This window comes from Rattus norvegicus, chromosome X, assembly GCF_021556685.1.
Source record: "Rattus norvegicus strain SHRSP/BbbUtx chromosome X, alternate assembly SHRSP_T2T, whole genome shotgun sequence".
In the NCBI taxonomy this organism is placed as follows: domain Eukaryota; kingdom Metazoa; phylum Chordata; class Mammalia; order Rodentia; family Muridae; genus Rattus; species Rattus norvegicus.
The window spans coordinates 88,380,564-88,391,018 of record NC_141554.1 but is presented as its reverse complement, the minus strand read 5'-3'; the positions used below and the strand labels follow the sequence as shown (position 1 = coordinate 88,391,018).

General features: G+C 42.5%; 1 pseudogene; it reads right to left on the bottom strand.

Annotated features, from left to right (window-relative positions):
* Positions 1-8,076: 8,076 nt before the first annotated feature.
* Positions 8,077-9,891, bottom strand: LOC147998290 (transcription activator GLI2 pseudogene; annotated as a pseudogene).
* Between the last annotated feature and the right edge of the window lie 564 nt (positions 9,892-10,455).

The following is a 10,455-nucleotide window of genomic DNA, read 5'->3' as shown; positions in this document are numbered from 1 at the left end:
ACTAGACAAGGCTGCCCACTCTCTCCCTACTTATTCAATATAGTTCTTGAAGTTCTAGCCAGAGCAATCAGACAACAAAAGGAGGTCAAAGGGATACAGATCAGAAAAGAAGAAGTCAAAATATCACTATTTGCAGATGATATGATAGTATATTTAAGTGATCCCAAAAGTTCCACCAGAGAACTACTAAAGCTGATAAACAACTTCAGCAAAGTGGCTGGGTATAAAATTCACTCAAATAAATCAGTTGCCTTCCTCTATACAAAAGAGAAACAAGCCGAGAAAGAAATTAGGGAAACGGCACCCTTCATAATAGACCCAAATAATATAAAGTACCTCGGTGTGACTTTAACAAAGCAAGTAAAAGATCTGTACAATAAGAACTTCAAGACACTGAAGAAGGAAATTGAAGAAGACCTCAGAAGATTGAAAGATCTGCCATGCTCATGGATTGGCAGGATTAATATAGTAAAAATGGCCATTTTACCAAAAGCGATCTACAGATTCAATGCAATTCCCATCAAAATACCAATCCAATTCTTCAAAGAGTTAGACAGAACAATTTGCAAATTCATCTGGAATAACAAAAAACCCAGGATAGCTAAAGCTATCCTCAACAATAAAAGGACTTCAGGGGGAATCACTATCCCTGAACACAAGCAGTATTACAGAGCAATAGTGATAAAAACTGCATGGTATTGGTACAGAGACAGACAGATAGACCAATGGAATAGAATTGAAGACACAGAAATGAACCCACACACCTATGGTCACTTGATTTTTGACAAAGCAGCCAAAACCATCCAATGGAAAAAAGATAGCATTTTCAACAAATGGTGCTGGTTCAACTGGAGGTCAACATGTAGAAGAATGCAGATCGATCCATGCTTATCACCCTGTACAAAGCTTAAGTCCAAGTGGATCAAGGACCTCCACATCAAACCTGACACACTCAAACTAATGGAAGAAAAACTAGGGAAGCATCTGGAACACATGGGCACTGGAAAAAATTTCCTGAACAAAACACCAATGGCTTACGCTCTAAGATCAAGAATCGACAAATGGGATCTCATAAAACTGCAAAGCTTCTGTAAGGCAAAGGACACTGTGGTTAGGACAAAACGGCAACCAACAGATTGGGAAAAGATCTTTACCAATCCTACAACAGATAGAGGCCTTATATCCAAAATATACAAAGAACTCAAGAAGTTAGACCACAGGGAAACAAATAACCCTATTAAAAAATGGGGTTCAGAGCTAAACAAAGAATTCACAGCTGAGGAATGCCAAATGGCTGAGAAACACCTAAAGAAATGTTCAACATCTTTAGTCATAAGGGAAATGCAAATCAAAACAACCCTGAGATTTCACCTCACACCAGTGAGAATGGCTAAGATCAAAAACTCAGGGGACAGCAGATGCTGGCGAGGATGTGGAGAAAGAGGAACACTCCTCCATTGTTGGTGGGATTGCATACTGGTACAACCATTCTGGAAATCAGTCTGGAGGATCCTCAGAAAATTGGACATTGAACTGCCTGAGGATCCAGCTATACCTCTCTTGGGCATATACCCAAAAGATGCCCCAACATATAAAAAAGACACGTGCTCCACTATGTTCATTGCAGCCTTATTTATAATAGCCAGAAGCTGGAAAGAACCCAGATGCCCTTCAACAGAGGAATGGATACAGAAAATGTGGTACATCTACACAATGGAATATTACTCAGCTATCAAAAACAACGACTTTATGAAATTCGTAGGCAAATTGGAACTGGAAAATATCATCCTGAGTGAGCTAACCCAATCACAGAAAGACATACATGGTATGCACTCATTGATAAGTGGCTATTAGCCCAAATGTTTGAATTACCCTAGATGCCTAGAACAAATGAAACTCAACACGGATGATCAAAATGTGAATGCTTCACTCCTTCTTTAAAAGGGGAACAAGAATACCCTTGGCAGGGAAGAGAGAGGCAAAGATTAAAAAAGAGACTGAAGGAACATCCATTCAGAGCCTGCCCCACATGTGGCCCATACATATACAGCCACCCAATTAGACAAGATGGATGAAGCAAAGAAGTGCAGACCGACAGGAGCCGGATGTAGATCGCTCCTGAGAGACACAGCCAGAATACAGCAAATACAGAGGCAAATGCCAGCAGCAAACCACTGAACTGAGAATAGGACCCCCGTTGAAGGAATCCGAGAAAGAACTGGAAGAGCTTGAAGGGGCTCGAGACCCCATATGTACATCAATGCCAAGAAACCAGAGCTTCCATGGACTAAGCCACTACCTAAAGACTATACATGGACTGACCCTGGACTCTGACCTCATAGGTAGCAATGAATATCCTAGTAAGAGCACCAGTGGAAGGGGAAGCCCTGGGTCCTGTTAAGACTGAACCCCCAGTGAACTAGACTGTTGGGGGGAGGGCGGCAATGGGGGGAGGGTTGGGAGGGGAACACCAATAAGGAAGGGGAGGGGGGAGGGGGATGTATGCCCGGATACCGGGAAAGGGAATAACACTGGAATTGTATATAAGAAATACTCAAGTTAATAAAAAAAAAAAAAAAGAATTGAAGTGTCAGAAATGAGCCCACACACCTATGGTCACTTGATCTTTGACAAAGGAACTAAAACCATCCAGTGGAAAAATGATAGCATTTTCAACATATGGTGCTGGTTTAACTGGAAGGCATCCTGTAGAAGAATGCATACTGATACTTTCTTATCACCCCGTACAAAGCTTAAATCCAAGTGAATCAAGGACTTCCATATAAAACCAGATACACTCACTCTTAATAGAAGGAAAAGTGGTGAAGAGCCTGGAACACATGGGCACTGGGGAAAATATCCTGAAGAGAAAACCAATGGTTTACACTTTGAGATCAAGACTTGATAAACGGGACTTCATAAAATTGCAAAGTTTCTATAAGGCAAAGGACACTCTCATTAGGACAAAATGGAAACCAACAGATTGTGAAAAGATCTTTACCAATCCTACATCTGATAGATGGCTAATATCTAATATATACAAAACACTCAAGGAGTTATATACTAGAAAGTCAAATAACCCTATTAAAAATGGGGTGCAGAGCTAAACAAAGAATTCTCAGCTGAGGATTATCTAAAGGCTGAGAAGTACCCAAGGAAATGCTTAACATCCTTAGCTGTCAGCAAAATGCAAATCAAAACAACCCTCAGATTCCACCTCAGGACACTCAGAATGGCTGAGATAAAAAACTCAGGTGACAAGAGATGCTGGCGAGGATGTAGAGACAGAGGAACACTCCTCCATTGCTGGTGGGATTGCAAACTGGTACAACCATTCTGGAAACCAGTCTGGAGGTTCCTCAGAAAATTGGACATTGCACTACATGAGGACCCAGCTATACCACTCCTAGGCATATACCCAAAAGATGCTCTAACATACAGCAAAGACACACATTGCACTATGTTCATCTCAGCCTTATTTATAATAACCAGATGCTGGAAAGAAACGAAATGTCCCTCAGCAGAGGAATGGATACAGAAAATGTTCTACATTTACACAATGGAGTACTCCTCAGCTATTAAAAACAATGACTTCATGAAATTCACAGGCAAATGGATGGAACTAGACAATACAATCCTGAGTGAGGTCACCCAATCACAAAATACACAGGGTATGCATTCACTGATAAGTGGATATTAGCCCAAAACACAGATTACCCAAGATACACTCCACACATCACATGAAGCTCAAGAAAAAGGATGATCAAAGTGTGGATGCTTCAGTCCTTCTTAAAATGGGAACAAAAATATTCATAGTAGAAGATGTGGAGATAAAGTTTGGAGCAGAGACTGAAAGAATGGCCATTCATAGTCTCCCCTACTTGAGAATCCAGTCCATATATATATACAGCCCCAAACCCAGACAATATTGCTGATGCCAAGAAGTGCATGCTGATAGGAGCCTGATATAGCTGTCTCATGAGAAGCTCTGCCAGAACATGGCAAATACTGAGGCAAATGCTCACAGCCAACCATTGACCTGAGAATAGGGTCCCGATTGAAAGAGTTAAAGAAAAGAATTGAGGAAGCTGATGGGGTTGCAATCCCAGAATAAAAACGATACCAACCAACCAGAGCTTCCAGGGATTTAACCACCACCCAAAGAGTACACATGGACAGACTCATGGCTCCAGCTGCATATGTAGCAGAGGATGGCTTTGTTGGGCACCAATGGGAGAAGAAGCCCTTGGTCCTGCCAATGGTGGACCCCCCAATATAGGGGAATGTCAGAGCAGGGAGGCAAAAGGCTAGGTGTTTGGGGAGAGAAGAGGGAGGAGGATGGGATGGGGGCTTATGGACAGGAAACCTGGAAAGGGGATAATATTGAAATGTAATATATATATATATATATATATATATATATATATATATATATATATAATTAAAATGTAAATTGCGTGTTGAGGTAAAGTGAAATTAATCTATTTTTGTCCTCACTGAAAGGAAATATATAATGGCTTGGAATATATATTGCATGAAATCTTAAACAGCTGATTTTGTACATATATGTCATCTAAGCTGGAACTTTGTGTCAATCTGAAGATTCAGAATTCTAAAATATATCTGAGACCAGTTTAATTAGCTGTGTCCATACATTTAACTAAGACATAGCATGAACCCTAATTTTACATATTACCTGATATCAGCCCTTTGTTTTCAAATTTATGCTATAGTTTCATTGTATCTAGATTTTTCTCCTCCAGATGACTTTTTTATTTTTGTAATTGATTGTGTCACGTGTGTTATCTGCCAGATACATTCATGGCTACCTTATTACTGTTTGTGTTTGAGTCCAGTGATTTGGTAATATGGTGTGTCAAATAGAAGTCATGCTTCTTATCTTATAGGGATGGGTAAAAATTTCAAAGTTTAAAAGAGAAGAAAACAGCATATCCGTAGGTTGCTAATGTCTGTGATAAGGAAACATGAGAAAATTGTGCTGCCATTAATACCACTTTTTGTATATGTAAAAGCCATATGGATTTTTGTTAGTATTGACACATATCTTGTGTTTGACCTTTCTTTTCATATTTGACGATTGTTTGAAACCTCTATTAGAGTTCTGATTATAGTCTCATAAACCTTGTCTTAGTTACGTTTTCTCTCTTCCTTGTCGTGTGTGTGTGTGTGTGTGTGTGTGTCAGAGAGAGAGAGAGAGAGAGAGAGAGAGAGAGAGAGAGAGAGAGAGAGAAAGAGAGAGAGACTGGAGATTGGATTTATGTATAGGGAAAGTAAAAGGAGAGGGTTTTTGAGAAAAGAAAACAGTTTTACCAGAATAGGAGGGGACAGAAAGAAGTTAATGGGGAATGAATGAAGAGGATTTTGAATAGAGTCAAAACACACATCTCTCACATACATATGAAAATGTCATAAAACAATTTTTATGTCACATGCTAATAAAAACATTTAAAAGTTGGTGATTTCTGTAATGGTATTGAACCCTTATTAGTTTTCCTGTTTAATTTAGATAGATGAGGCTGAAGAAAGAATAACACCTAAGGCAGTTTTTTGTGAACTCTGAATCCAGGAAATGCTGAAGACACATAGACAATTATGGTCATGCTTTCTAAACAGAGTGAGAAGAAGATGGCCAGTATTATAAAATAACTGACAGTTTAAGGTTAAAATCTGTAGGATAAAAGAAACTAAGAAAATAGTTGAAGTATTCCAGACTGAGAAATATGCTTGAAAGGCCTAAATTCCTGAAACTTCTTAAGAAACTTACAATATTCTCTCTTACTTGTGACAAAATATCTAATAACATAGAAAAATTCACTTTTCATCATATCACAAGGCATTTGAGCTTTAAAACACTGTTTATTGCTGCAAGAAAGTGTAGGAATTCACTGAACCTAGACAATTTGATTGATCCGATTGCAGCCAGAAAGTATTTTTCTCTTACAGAACTTAACCAAGTATAAGAAAATAAGACTTTTAAATTTCTCAAAGTGTACCCTTTGCTAACTTGTTGTGATTTTATTTAAGATTTGGGGATTTGATGCATACAAATCATGCCTTAGTTTGCTATGGCTTATTTTGCATTACCAAATACAGAGTTTATTAAAAATTACCAAAAATTCAGTTTTGAAGTTTCTTCAGGAATTAATGTGTTTAAAATCCAGTGTTTCTAATAATACAATGTAAGAAAATAACATCTTCTTAAACCCTGTGCATTTGATTTTTTTCCTTAACCTATGCAATATTTCTATCTGTTTGGCACTGTGAAAGAATATCTTTATTTTGCAAACTGTTAAAGTTCAAACTTAGATCAATTAAATCATAATAAAGTTTATTTTAGATCTATACTGAGATATAGTCAGTATTTTTATTTGTTTGTTTACTTGAGTGAATTGTCAAATACCAAATGAGCAGGTAATAAATATTTGTGGTTGTGGTCATTAGCATATTTCGTTTTTTTAAGAAAAAATATTTTTAATGTACAAAAAAAGACATTTACAAGTTGACCGTGTCATCTCAATTTATAGCATGTAGAAAAAGCTAAAAATGTTTGGCAATATAAATTTGGCTGGATGATTCATCCACAGTATATTCAGGCATGACTATGTCAACACAAAATAGATACAGATAGAGAAAGGGGAGCTGGGGTCTATGCCAGGCTGTGAGCCCACACCATGAGAGCCAGAGACCCATGGGCATGGCCTAGAGCTGTTGTTTAGAATTCGTCCTGTCTCTGGATTGTAAACAGAGAAGTTTGCTGCCCCGGGGACACAGGGGTTCCAGACTCTGTTAAGAAGTTCCTCACTGCAGTCAAGGTCACGGCCAGAAGGAAGCTCTGAGTGGTGAGGTTTGGTTTGGCAAAGTTTCTATTAACTCAGAGGGACAGGTCTGGGATGTGGACATGTGTGTGGGAAGAGTCATGGGTTCACCTTGCAGGGCACTTGGACTGATTCTTTTTGGAGTCAGTTCTGTATGCCATTTCTAATCTGGGGCCAGGCCATACTGAACAAGCAAATTCAGTCCAGAGTTCCTCAAAGTCAAAGAATCAATCCCTTCACCCTCCCTCACAAACACTGTGCATGTCATCACAGGTCGGTGCCAAAAAACCTGGAGAGGAGGGGAGAGGCCAGGGGACCAGAAAGTACAGAGGCTGCATGTGGTGGTTCAGTACTGACTGCTGGCCACCAGCACTGTGTGGAGGAGCCCTAGAATCTCCCACGGGAGAGTGGTCAGATAGTGCGCTGGAGAAACAGAAGCGGGTAAACACATGACCTCCTTTGCCTGGGGAAGGCCTCTTTCACCATGAGGCCCTGTCCATTCCTAGTCTACAGAAACCCCAGGTATGTAGACACAAGTCCTCTTCCTGGGGGAGGGCTTCACTGTATACTTCAGAACACTGTAAACAGGCTAGGAGAGCCCCCCACCCCCATAGTAAAATATGTGTTTTACTCATTCTTCTCCACTCAGGAAATCGGCTGGTCCTTCCCTGCCTAAGGAGTGGAGATGCTAGCAGTAACTGAGGAGACTCCAGGATATCCCAGGGGTTGTACCTTCCTCCTCTGTGGTGAGCAACCTTGGCGAACTTCATGGACGAATCCAGGAGAAGCAGTGATCCCTTTTCCTCGCAGGTGGTAGAATGGCAAACCTATCTTCTCAGAAGAGCGAATATCCAATATGGTCTCAGATTCAAACCCAAAGTGGCTCCCCTCCCTTCTTTGGGCATGTACTTAGAAAGCCGTTGGCCAAAATACTCTCTCATTAGCTGAATAATAGAGGCGAAGAAGCCAGAACCTAATAATCTCATAGACATCAAAGACTGGCAAGCTTCATGTAAACGAGTTTCTTTCTGAATATGACTTTTTCAGTGTCCCGAAAAATAGGCCGAACAACGGAGAGGATGCCCCTAAATCTTTTCTTAAAATATGTGCAAGTCTGAACCCGCTACTTCCCAACTCTCTCAGACCTAATTAACACATTTGGACAAGGAGACTAAATTAGACCCTTGTATTCCAAGAAGTTAACTTTCCTCAGTTCTGCTGTGCCAGGAGCCAGGAGCCTCTAGGTCATCATATTTAAAAACTTGTTCTCTTCAGCCAAGCTGGTGAGCATGGAACTCATGTCACCAACAGCCATGTTGCTGATGCCCGCGGGGATGGAGGGCAGTGTCAGGGAATTCTGGGGTGTGGTGAGGTGTGAGGAATTCTGGGAGAGATTGTGGAGAAGGCTTGGGCTCAGTGCACCAGAGAACAAGCCTGAGTGATTGCCATCGTCCATGATGGCATCAAAGTCAATCTGGGGGGGGGGGGGGGGCGGGGGCGCAGGAGGAGGAGTCCATGGTGCTGGACACCTGGCTGACTCCTGGTGAAGGCAGAGGCTCAGGCTGGATATTGTCTGAGCAACCTTGTGGTTGTGGCAGCTGGGACTGCATGGCTGGGCAGCCTCCGTTCTGTTCACACATGTGGATCTGGCCATAGTAGTAGAGCATGTTCTGGTCCTGTGACCGCACTGTGTCCTGAGATGGCTGAGGAGTTAGGGATACCATGGTCCCTGCTGTTCCCTTGGGCATAGCTTCTGCTGTCTCTTGGTTGGCTTATGTGACCACGGCTTGGCCAGCGGTCCTGGCATACAACTGCTGTTGCCCAGAACGTACTCCTCGGTGACGGCTAGCTGTGTTGGGCTCCAGAGGTGGCCGAGGCTGCATGAGACCAAAGCCCGTGTTCTGCTGGGACTCCATGAAGCTAGGCTGATAGGATGACGGAAGGCCAGAGCACTGTTGGTAGCGGTCCTGCTGGGGATAGCCCAGGACTGAGTGAGGTTGAGACACCGCAGCCAGGGATGAATTTAAGTTCCCGCTGATGGCCACTTATGATGGGGGCATTGGGGACAACTTCCATTTGCTGAGGGAGTCCCAGGTGGCTGGGCTTGGCTGCCATATTGCTGCAGGAGGGGGCAAACTGGTTCAGAGATCCACTGACAACGTTTGGACTCAGCTGGTGGTGGGTTTGGCTGTAGTTGGCCTGAGGGCTCATGGCTGCAGTCACACCCAGGCACTGACTGCCTGTAGCTGGCAGTCGAGGCTGTTGCATGTAGCTCCCTCTTGATGAAGAGGGGGCCCCTCGAAGCTGTAGGTGTGGTTGGGTGCTGTCTAGACCTCCAGAGCCGCTCTGCAGGGCTTGTGGGATATAGCCTGGATAGTGGGCAAAGGCTGGCTTCTGCTGAACCAGGTTGCTGTGAGGAAAAAGGGGTGGCTTCACCTGGGTGGGTAGGGCATCCACGGTGCCAGAACTCACCTCGTTCCACTGCACAGGCATGTTGCTCTTGTTGAGGCTGGAGGAGGGGCTGTAGCTCAGCTGGCAGCCTCCCAGCCCAGGAGCAGAAGGGCTCATGTTGGAGTCAGCAGCCGCTAGCCTGCAGTGGCCTTGTAGCCTGGGACTGGGCAGTTTAGAATTCTCGGGGAAGCCAGTACCTTCTGCGGGATATACATGCCGCATGCTGTCATCCATGGCACCACCGGTGTGAGCCTTAATGTACTGTACCACATCATCTGGCAGTACGAGGTCGTCCTCCACCAGCCCCAGGTCAGACTCTAGCCCTGCACCGTCTACCCCAGCAGCCATGGCTTCCATCACCACGTTCTCATTGATGCTAGGAGGTCACGGAGAGTAGGCATGGTGGGTCAGGTTGCCATCTACGCTGGAGTGGCTCTGTAAATGCAGGCCACCATTAGCATATTTCTTAAAGAAATACAAAGTTGATGAATATGCTATGGGAAATTACATCTAGGTTAAATTATGTAAATAAGCAGACTCAGGCAAAGTGCAAAAGATTGTGGTCAGTTTATTTCCCAGATTATGTGGTTTTACACTCTGTCATTACTGTAACATGTGGCTTCTTACCTATGACAATGATAACTTTAAAATATTAATGAAAAATTTCATAAGTGAAGACTGGAGAGATGGCTCAGCAGTTAAAAATTGTACTGATCCTGCAGAGGACCAGAGTTTAGATTTTAGCATCCACATCAAGCAGTTTATAATCACCTATAACCAGCTCTGGGGATCTGATGCCCTCTACTAATCTCAAATTCTACCTGCTCTCACCTGCACATATCCACACATACATAATTAAAATTCTAACATTAAAAATTTAATGAACAGCCAAGTGTGTGAATGGCATCCCTTCAATCCCAGCATTTGGAAGGCAGAAACAGATGGATCTCTGAGTTTGAGGCCAGTATGGTCTAAGACTACAAAGAGAAACCCTGTCTTGAAAATCCAAACCAAGTCAAGAGTTGGTAATTTCCCTTGACCTCAAGGTATACTACAAAGCAATAGTGATTAAAAATTACATGGTATCGGTACTGAGACAGGTCAACAAAGGGAATAGAATTGAAGACCCAGAAATATATTCCCATACCCCTGTTCATCTGACAAAGAA